This window comes from Elephantulus edwardii, unplaced genomic scaffold (assembly GCF_000299155.1).
Source record: "Elephantulus edwardii isolate Elephantulus edwardi_28Jun2011 unplaced genomic scaffold, EleEdw1.0 scaffold00300, whole genome shotgun sequence".
NCBI classification, from domain to species: Eukaryota; Metazoa; Chordata; class Mammalia; order Macroscelidea; family Macroscelididae; genus Elephantulus; species Elephantulus edwardii.
Genome location: NW_006400050.1, coordinates 621334 through 631234, shown reverse-complemented (window position 1 = coordinate 631234; position 9901 = coordinate 621334).

Genomic DNA, 9901 nt, shown 5'->3' with positions numbered 1-9901 from the left:
AGATCCACCTGCTTCAGTAATGATAACTCTGGTGTTTTGGACTCTTCTAAAGCTTGCTTGAATTTCTGACAGTGAAAGAAGGCTCATCAAGAACTTGTATTATGGAGATAACATAACCTTGCTTGATGAAACTGAGGAGGACTTCATGCGTTTGGTGTAGAAAGTCAAGGACTACAGCCTTCAATGTGAACTGAAGTTTAATATCAAGAAAACAAAAATTCTCATCACTAGGCTGATTGACAGCATAATGATAGACGGTGAAAAGACTGATATTGTTAACAATTTCAGCTTGCTAGGTTCTAGAAACATTTTTTTTACCAGTAACCAGGAAATAAAAAGAGGAATAGCATTGGGAAAAACTACTGTCAAGGACGTCTCCAGAGTACAGAAGAGCAATAATTTCAGCCTTGAGACCAAAGTGTGCCTGATCCAGGTCATGATCTTCACCATTACTTGCTATGCATCAGAAAGCTGGACAATGACTATGGATGACTGAGGGAAAACGATGCCTTTGAGCTGTAGTGCTGGAAAAGTGTAGTGAATGAACCATGGACTGCTAATAGAAAGAACAGGCTCATTCTGTCGAGGATGAAACCAGGCAGCTCTTTGGAAACAAAAATTTTGTTTGTCTCATGTATTTTGGGCAATAAAACTAGTCCTTGGGGACCAACATCATGCTCAGGAGGGTGGAGGGACAACACAAGAGAGGAAGACCCTGGATGAGATGCATTGGCTCAGTGATTGGAGTAATGGGGGTAGATGTGTCAGAGATGACAAGGTGGGCTCAGGTAAGAGTAGAGTTGTGAGATGGAGCTTAAAAAACCTAGCATCTAAGGAGAAACTTGCTTTCACCCTCTCCAACACAGGTGTATTTGTTTACTTGGTGGCCCATGGTATGATATAGACTCTTCTCCAGGGCTATCATTTGAAGACATTCATTCTTCTATCATCCTTAGCCATGGTCCAACTTTCTGATGCATAGCAAATAATTGTGATGGCCATGGCCTGGATTAGGTTCACCTTAGTCTCTAGACTGACATAGTTGCTTTTCATATCGTGAAATTATGAAAGTAGATGTCAAACACACCATAATGCGCATAACTCTGGAGAGTTCCCTGACAGCAGATTTTCCCAGTACAATCTGTCTTTTGATTACCTGACTGCTGGTGCCAAGAATATTGATTGTGTAGTGGAGCGAGCCGTAACTGTTAATAGTCTCAATCTCTTTTCTGTCTTTCATGGTGATGCCAATTGTCCCAGTGGTGAGAATCTTTTTCTTCTTTACATTGCAAATAATAGAAAATACAGAACACATAATTTTGCTTATGTAGAACTCATACATATACACTGAGGCAATTGTTAGGAAAAATTAAGAAACTATCTGGCTAAAGTAAACAAAATATGAATACTTTGTATCATTTTACCATACTCATTAAATCTGTATGATAAGAAAAATAATGTAAGAAACTGTTCTGTTATAAGAAAAACAGTGTAATGATTTCAAGAATATTCGTTATCAACATGGAATATATAGAAGACAACATTGCTGTGCAAAGTTAGGAGGACTTATAACACTTATTCATGAAAATCAAGTGTTCTAGACTGAAATACGTAGCGTAGTTTACACCTGAACATAAAGAAAATAAGTATCTTCAAAGTCAAATCAGTAAGCCACATCATGATAACTGGATAAAAGTTTGAGGTTAAGAGAACAATAATAACGACAACCTCAAACGTAGTGATGATTGTGAGAATGTTTCAAAGCAGGACAGTGTATCCTGCTTTGAATAGAAGTTATATTAGACTTGATGACATATAACAACAGCAATAATTCAAATAAACATCTAGAAAAAATCAATATTACTTATCCTAAAGTAATATTTACTTTTGGGAATATGTAAAACATATTAAACTAAGTTGTAGTTAAAAAGAATGAAGATAGATGATAAAAATTAAAAGATTGTTGTTTGTCATAGAGTCAGAACTGGCTCACAATTGACCCTTCAGGTGTTTTTTAGGGATGGTAAATCATACGGGCAGAGACTGCCCATCCTCCTCCTGCAGTGTAGCTGGTAGATTTGAAATATATGTCTTTGGGATTACAGATCTGCTTCTTACCACTAGGACACCAATGTTTCTTTTAGAGTGATATATTATCTATTATAATATGTTAAACACATTCCATCTGTTTGATATTTAATATGTCAAACATATCAAAGTCAGTTGAGATTTAAAAGAATGGAGATTGATGACAAAAATGAGAATATGAAATGCATTATGGCTAGGTATTTATGAAAGCAGATGTCAAATACACCATAACTCAGAGTTCAGTCAAGTCAGGTAGTTTTAATTATTATGTCATCAGTTAACATATACAAGAGACCTAGGCCTTTCTAGAAAGATGAGTGAGTTCCTCTTGTCTTGGCACGTTGATTTAAACAAAGAGAACTTGGATCACAGTAAACTTGCAGGCTTAGAAAATGTTTAAGACAGAGAATTTTGTTTCAAGTAATTTATAATGTTTCTATTCCTTAAGTATAAATATCTTTAAAACATTTCCAGAAGAATTTCAGCAGTCAAAATAGCACTGTAAAAATCCACAACCTTTCGTACATGGAAAACTCTTTCATCTTCCCCCTTTTCCCATTACATTGCACATTGATGGATTCCTTATTTTAGTTAAAGTCCTATGAAGGATATTAAAAACTATGGATCAGAAGCTGAGAAATAGCCATACAGAGACTCTATCTAGCCTCTTTAAATGTCACTCTGTAACAAGGGAATTATATTCCATAACTTGACTTTTACTGAATTAATTGACTTTAAATTATATTTTAAAATGAGTATTTGAGGCTTCTTGGGAATATTCTAATCATTTACCCAGACAGAATATTGTGAACTTGGTGAAAATGACTTTATTTTAACATATGTGCATTAAACTTAACTTTCAAAATTATCATACTACTCTCATAGAAAAGGTATTAAATACATGCAATAGTTGTTGTTGTTGTTGTTAGTTCTCTCAAGCTGAGTATGACCAGTCATGATCCTATGAGAAATAGATCTGAAACCTGTCCTATCCTATGCCATTCCTTTGCTAACCCTCTGACATTCTGAACATCGTGTCCCTCTCCAAGATATGTGCCCAAAGTATATAAACCAAAATTTTTTTCATCTTTGCCTCAAAAAGATCAGGCTGCACTTTTCTCCAAGACATACTTGTTTATTCTTTTGGCAATCCATGGAATGTTCAGTACTCTTCTCCAACAACACAGCTCAAAGAAATGAATTCTTCTGTCATTCTTATTCATTGCTCAGCTCTCAGAAGCATTGCAAACTATAAGATCATGACCTGAATCAGATGCACCGCAGTCCTGAAACTGACATCATTACTTCTCAATAATTTGAAGAGATCCCTAAATGTGGGCTTTCCCTGTGCAATGTGTCTCCTTATTTCCTGACTGCTCATACCAAGGGAGTTAATTGTGGATCCAAGTAAGATGAAGCTGTTGACAGTTCCAATCTCCTCTCCATCCATCATGATGCTGCATATTGGTCTAGTGCTAAGAATCTTTGTCTTCCTGACATTGAGACTCAATCCATATTGAAAGATTCATTCCTTGGTCATTCGTTCCAGATTGTTACATTACTCACAAAGTGACCTCTGTAAAGTGATAAAGAACAAGTAAATCAGTTTAAAGATCAATCTGATCTTGATCCAATCATAGCACTTTCATTTGCTTCATAATCATGCATCTTTCTTTCTATCATCCCTAGTCATTTTCTAACTCTCTGAAACATAGCAAGTAATGACAAAGACCATGGCCTGTATCAGAACATAGGATACATCCTTGGTTGGAAAATTAGTAATGTAGACCACAGAGGAATTAATGCATTTGAACTGTGCTCTTGGTAAAGAGTATTGACTCTTCTATGAACTGCCAAAGGGACAAAGTTGTCTTGCAAAAAAGTACAACTTATTCTCATATACTTTTTGCATGTGTCAAGAGGACCCAGTCTTTTGATGTGTTTTTTTTTGGGGGGGGTACAATTTTATAATTGCTATTTTAATTTACGTTTACAGAAAAGTTGGATTTTCAATCATTCATTGTTGCACAGCCTGTTTCAGCAAGCAGGGTTGTGTCATCTGCATAACACAGATTGTTGATGAGTCTTCCACCAATCTTGACCCCACATTTCTCCTCATAGAGCCCAGCCTTCCATATATCTGTTCTGCATATTGTTGTTACCTTTATGTGCTGTTGAGTTGCTTGCAACTCATAGTAACCCTATGTACAACAGCCTAAACCCTGTTTATCTCTTGCCAATCTTACTGTCTCTGATACACCTATCCCCATTACCTTAGGGACAGAATCAATCCATCTTATAGAGGGTCTTTCTTTCCTGAGGTCGTCCCTCCATCCTCCCAAGCATGACGGCCCTCTCCAAAGACTGGTCCCTCCTTGTAACATGCTCAAATTATGTCAGATGAAACTTCAGAATCCTTGCCTCCAAGGAGCAGCCTTACTTCACCCTCTCCAGGACAAACTTGTTTGTTCTCCTAGCAGTCCATGGTATATTCAGTAGTCTTCTCCAGCACCACAGCTCAAAGGCATCATCTTTCCTTCTATCATCCCTAGTTATTTCCCTCTATTTGAAACATAGAAAGTAATAAGAAAGACATAGGATATATCCTTGGTGTACACCCTTCCCAATTTTGAATCATGCTGTGTTTCCTTGCTCTGTTCTGATGACTGTCTCCTGGTCCAAGTATAGGTTTCACATTAGCACGATCAAGTGTGATGGGATTCCCATTCTCCTTAGTTAGACATAGTTTGTTGTGATCCACACAGTCAAATGTTTTTGCATAATCAAGGAAACAGATAGACATCCCTGTGGTACTCCCTGCTTTCAGCCAAGATCCATCTAACATTAGCTACAATATCCCTAGTACCACAACCCCTTCTCAACCAGTCTGAACTTCTGGAAGTTCTCTGTTGTTGTGCCATTCCAGTCATTTTTTTATAATCTTCAGCAGAATCTTGCTTCTCTGTAATAATAATGATTTTGTTCAATAATGTCCACACTCTGTGGGATCACCTTTCTCTGAAATGGGAACAAATATAGATCTCTTCTAGTGACATTACTTTCCATTAATATAAATATGATCAATAGGCTTTGTGATGTTTGCCTGAAAGTTGGCTTTTTTAACAGTTAATTAGTTTTCTCTGGTTTCCAGCCACCTTTAAAATAGACACATGGTATTTAAAATTAGCATGGTCTTACAATTCATCAATAGCTGTGAAGTACGATGAAATAAAAGAGTGCTTCCCATGCTGAATAGCAACATTTGAGGAAATCTAGACTTGTGGTAGATAGACATGAGGGGGACTGGAGCAGAACCACTTGGCAAGACTTTGATGATGGTTTTGGAGAAACTGTGATAATATTGCTGTGTAGAAACTGTGGCCAGGTGCGACCTAAGCCTCCTTTCATTTGTGCTTGCAATAGCCAAAGGTTTGTCTGTTCTTGCAGGATTTTTTAATGAGAAGTTAGCATATAACTACTCTGAGGCAAACTTTGCTGGATAATTGGGATTGGACTACTAAACTGAAACTGGAGCCTTGACTAATTGAAAAATTGTGCTTTGGGACTGTTGAGCTAAAATGCTGATTTGCATTAGTATTTTTTGCCTTCCCCTTTGTCTATCTTCTTTCCCTAATAAACCCCACTGTTAGAACCATAACTGTGACTCAATCAGTAGTAATAAATAAATGAACCTCTGGATTTCAGACTGTTTATCTGCTTTCTGCTCTGGGGCAGTGAGCTGCTGTTTTCTTGTTACTCCCTCTGGTCCTTTTGAGGAGAGATTTACGGCCTTGTACCCCATCTCCCATTTTCTGCTCCTTAGATAGGCTTCTTATTTTTGTTTGTGTTAGGAGCTGCATAGTCAAGCAAAATTCATAGTGACTGATCTGAACAAATCAGAAATATGTCCAATCTTGTGCTATTCTCTTCATCTCTGAAACTCTTGACCATGTGCTGCAGACACTGTATCAATCCATCTCTTTGAAGATTTTTAGTAATCAGTTCTCTTCTCCAACATCACAACTCAAAAGCAACAATTCTTCCATAATCCTTAGTCTTTTACCTACTCTCAGGTTTATAAGGAAGTGCTTTAAAATGTCATGGGTCGAATTAAGCATGCTTTAGTCTTCATAGTAACACCATTGCTCATCAGTAATTTAAAGAAATGTCTTACAACAATCTTAAAATTTCAGTATGTCTCCTGATCTCCTGAGCATTGGTACCAAGGGTGTTGATTATGGATGTAAGAGAAAATCATTGACAATTTAAATATTTTCTCCAACTATCATGATGTTGCTTACCAGTCCTGTGGTGATAATTTACATTTTCTTGATGTTAAGATATAATCCATATGTTGTTGTTTTTAAGTGGCATCAAATTGTAGATGACTTATGACCCTATGTACGAAAGGCCTGAACTCTTGCATAACTTTTATAATTTCTTCACTTTTTTAGAGTTTCTGGAGGCAAGCTATTCCAGAAGTGGATGCCACTCCTGCTTCCAAGCTTGTTGTTTTAATTGGGGAACTCCACCAAGCACTGTCTACCATGGGTAATTGTTGTTTTGTTGTTGTTATGTGCCATTGAGTCGCTTGCAGATCATAGCGACCCTATGCACAAGAGCTCTAAAGGCCGTTCTATCCTGTGACAACCTAGCCATCTCAAACGCATTCATTCCCACCACTCCAGTCACATTATCTATTCTATTCCTCATCAAAGGTCTTCCTCTCCTTTGCCGCCCCTCCACTCTCCCAAACATGACGTCCCTCTCCAAGGATCAGTCCCTCCTTCCAACATGCCCAAAGTATGTCAGATGAAGATTCAGAATCCTTGACTCCAATGAGCATTCTGGCTTCACCTTCTCCAGGACAAACCTGTGTGTTCTCCTAACAGTCCATGGTATACTCAACACTTTTCTTCAGCACCACAGCTCAAAGGCATCAATTCTCCTTCTGTAATCCCTATCACTGTCCAATTTTCTGATGCATAGCATGTAATTGCGAAGACTATAGCCTGGATCAGGTGTGCCTTAGTCTCCAGCCTGACGCCATTGCTCTTCAGTACTCTTGAGAGGTCCCTCACAGCTGAAATTCCCAATGTAATTTGTCTCTTGATTTCCTGGCTGATGTTACCAAGAGTGTTCACTGTGGAGTCAAGTAAATGAAAACTGTTAACTATTATCACATTTGACGCATCAATCTCACAGTGTTTAGAACCACAGCCACTATGAGTTACCTCTGTACAGCAATAGGAGAGACCAGTGCTATACCACTTAGAAGAATGTTTGATCAAAAACAATTCTTCCATCGTCTAAATCTATTGTTTTACATTTCCTCATTTTAAGCAAGGGAGTTTGTGCCATCTGAATAACACAATTTGTAGATGAGTCCTCTGCCACATTTTTCAGACTCTAAATTGAAAAAAAAAATATGGTCTCGTCATAGACATTGAATAGGTATGGAAAGAAAATAAAAATAGGAAGCATACCTTTCTTGCTTTTAAAATATTGCACTGTTTCAAAAACAACCTCTTGGTCCAAGCATAGGATATATATATATATATATATATACACACACTTAATTATATGCCTGGGATTCCAATTTTCTAAATATTAGCCATAGTTTGCTATCACCCACATATAAATGTTGTTTTATAGCCAACAAATCAAAGATACATATTCTTCATCTATTCTCTAATTTCAATCAGAACGTATCTAATACTATTAATGATATTCCTAGTACTATAGTCACTTCTAAATAGAGTTTGACCTTCTGGCAATTATGTATGTATTGTTCCAGCTATTTAGAGATGATCTTCAGCAATATTATGTTTGCGTGAAATATGAATTATATTCTTCCATATTTTGTTTACATTTTTTGGTTCATTTTTTCTTGTTATTGTTGTGTGTCATTGAATCTGAATTGACCCATAGCTGATCCTCTGGTGGGTTTTCAGAGGCAGTAAACTGCATGGGAGGAAATTGCCCATCTTTCTCCCATGGAGCAGCTAGTGGCCTCAAACTACGTGCCTTCAGGGTTGCAGTGCAGCTTCTTGCCCCTAGGTTGCTAGAGTTCATTTTTCTTAGGAATGGGAGCAAATGTGAACTTTTCAGTCAACAGATCAACTAGCTATCATCTAAATTTCCCAATATAAACTAGTGAACCTGTCCAGTGCTCCACAGTGAACGTTTTGTTCTTCTAGAAGTCCATGGCATTTTCAGTACTCTTGTCAAGCACTACAGCTCAAAGACATCAATTCTTCTTCTATCATCCATAGTCATTGTCCATATCTCTGGTGCAAAGCATGTAATTGTGAAGACCATGGTGTGGATCAAGAACATTTTAGTCTCCAGGCTGATATCATGGCTTTTTAGTGTTCTGGAGATGTCCCTGACAGCAGATGTTCCTAATGAAATCCTTCTTTTGATTTATTGGCTTCTGGTACCAAGAGTGTTGATTGTGGAGACAAGTAAACTGAAACTGTTAACAACAATATCAATCTCTTCATCGTCTATCATGATGCTGTCAATCATCCCAGTATTGAGAATCTTTTTTTTTCTTGATGTTGAGCTTCAATCCAAATTTAAGGCTGTAGTCTTTAACCTTCTCCATCAAGTGCTTCAGGTCCTCCTCAGTTTCAGCAACCAGGGTTGTGTCATCTGTATTATGCAGATTGTTAATAAGTCGTCCTCCAGTCCTGATGCCATATTCCTCCTCATAGAGAGAGCCTCCCAGATGATCAGTTCTATATATAGATTGAAAAGGTATGGATCTTGATATAGACCTATATAAACTTATGGAATTTCAATATTTCAACTCTTCTGGGACACTCACTCTCCTGGGACACAATATGTCTGATTGTTGTCATACATATAGTGCTTAATCACAGTCCTTTCCCTCATCTGTTCCAATGCAGTGTCCATTATATCTCTACTCTTTTCTTATTTTCCTTTCAACCTCCATGTCAGTCCTATTTTATAATAGCAATTTTATTCAATATTTGTCCTTTTGTGACTGAGATATTTCACTCAGAATAATGTCTTCTAGACTCACCAACATTGTGTAGTGCTTTCTGAGTTCATTGTTTTTCAATGTCGTGTAATATTTCATTGTGTGAGTCTCTATCTTTATGATAACCTTTTGCTTTTCTCACAGATAGTATCTTTGATGTTATTTCATTACTCATCTAGTAATGAATCATTAAAATTCAATATCTTAAACCTGTTCTTAAAATGACTTTTGAAATCTGGTAGCCTACTAGGAAGAAGCCGTGCTGCATCCGAAAGCGCTTGGTTCAAGACCACTAACTACTCTGCATGAGAAGGGTGGATTATCTCCTCCAATGTGATCAATTGTTTCTGAAAACCCATTGAAGGGTAAACTACGAGTCAGTTCCAACTCTATAATACACAACAACAAGAAGATGACTTTCAAATACAGATAGTTTTAAATTTAGATTATTTTAAATATAAGATTATACACTTGGCTTATATTTAGCCTATCTTTTATTCTGCTACAATTGTTGTTGTTATTTACCATTGAGTCACTTGCTACCCTATGTACAAGAACCTTAAACCCTGATCTATCCTGTGCCAACCCTATTGTCTCGGACACTCCTATTCCCATTATCCCAATCATTTAATTAATCCATCTCATCAGAGGTCTTCCTCTCTTGCGCTGTCCACTGTCCAAGGACTGGTACCTCCTGCCAACGTGCCCAAAATATGTCAGATGAACTTTCAGAATACTTGCCTCCAAGGAGCAGCCAGGTTTCACCCTTTCCAGGACAAACCTGTTTGTTTTCCTAGCAGTCCA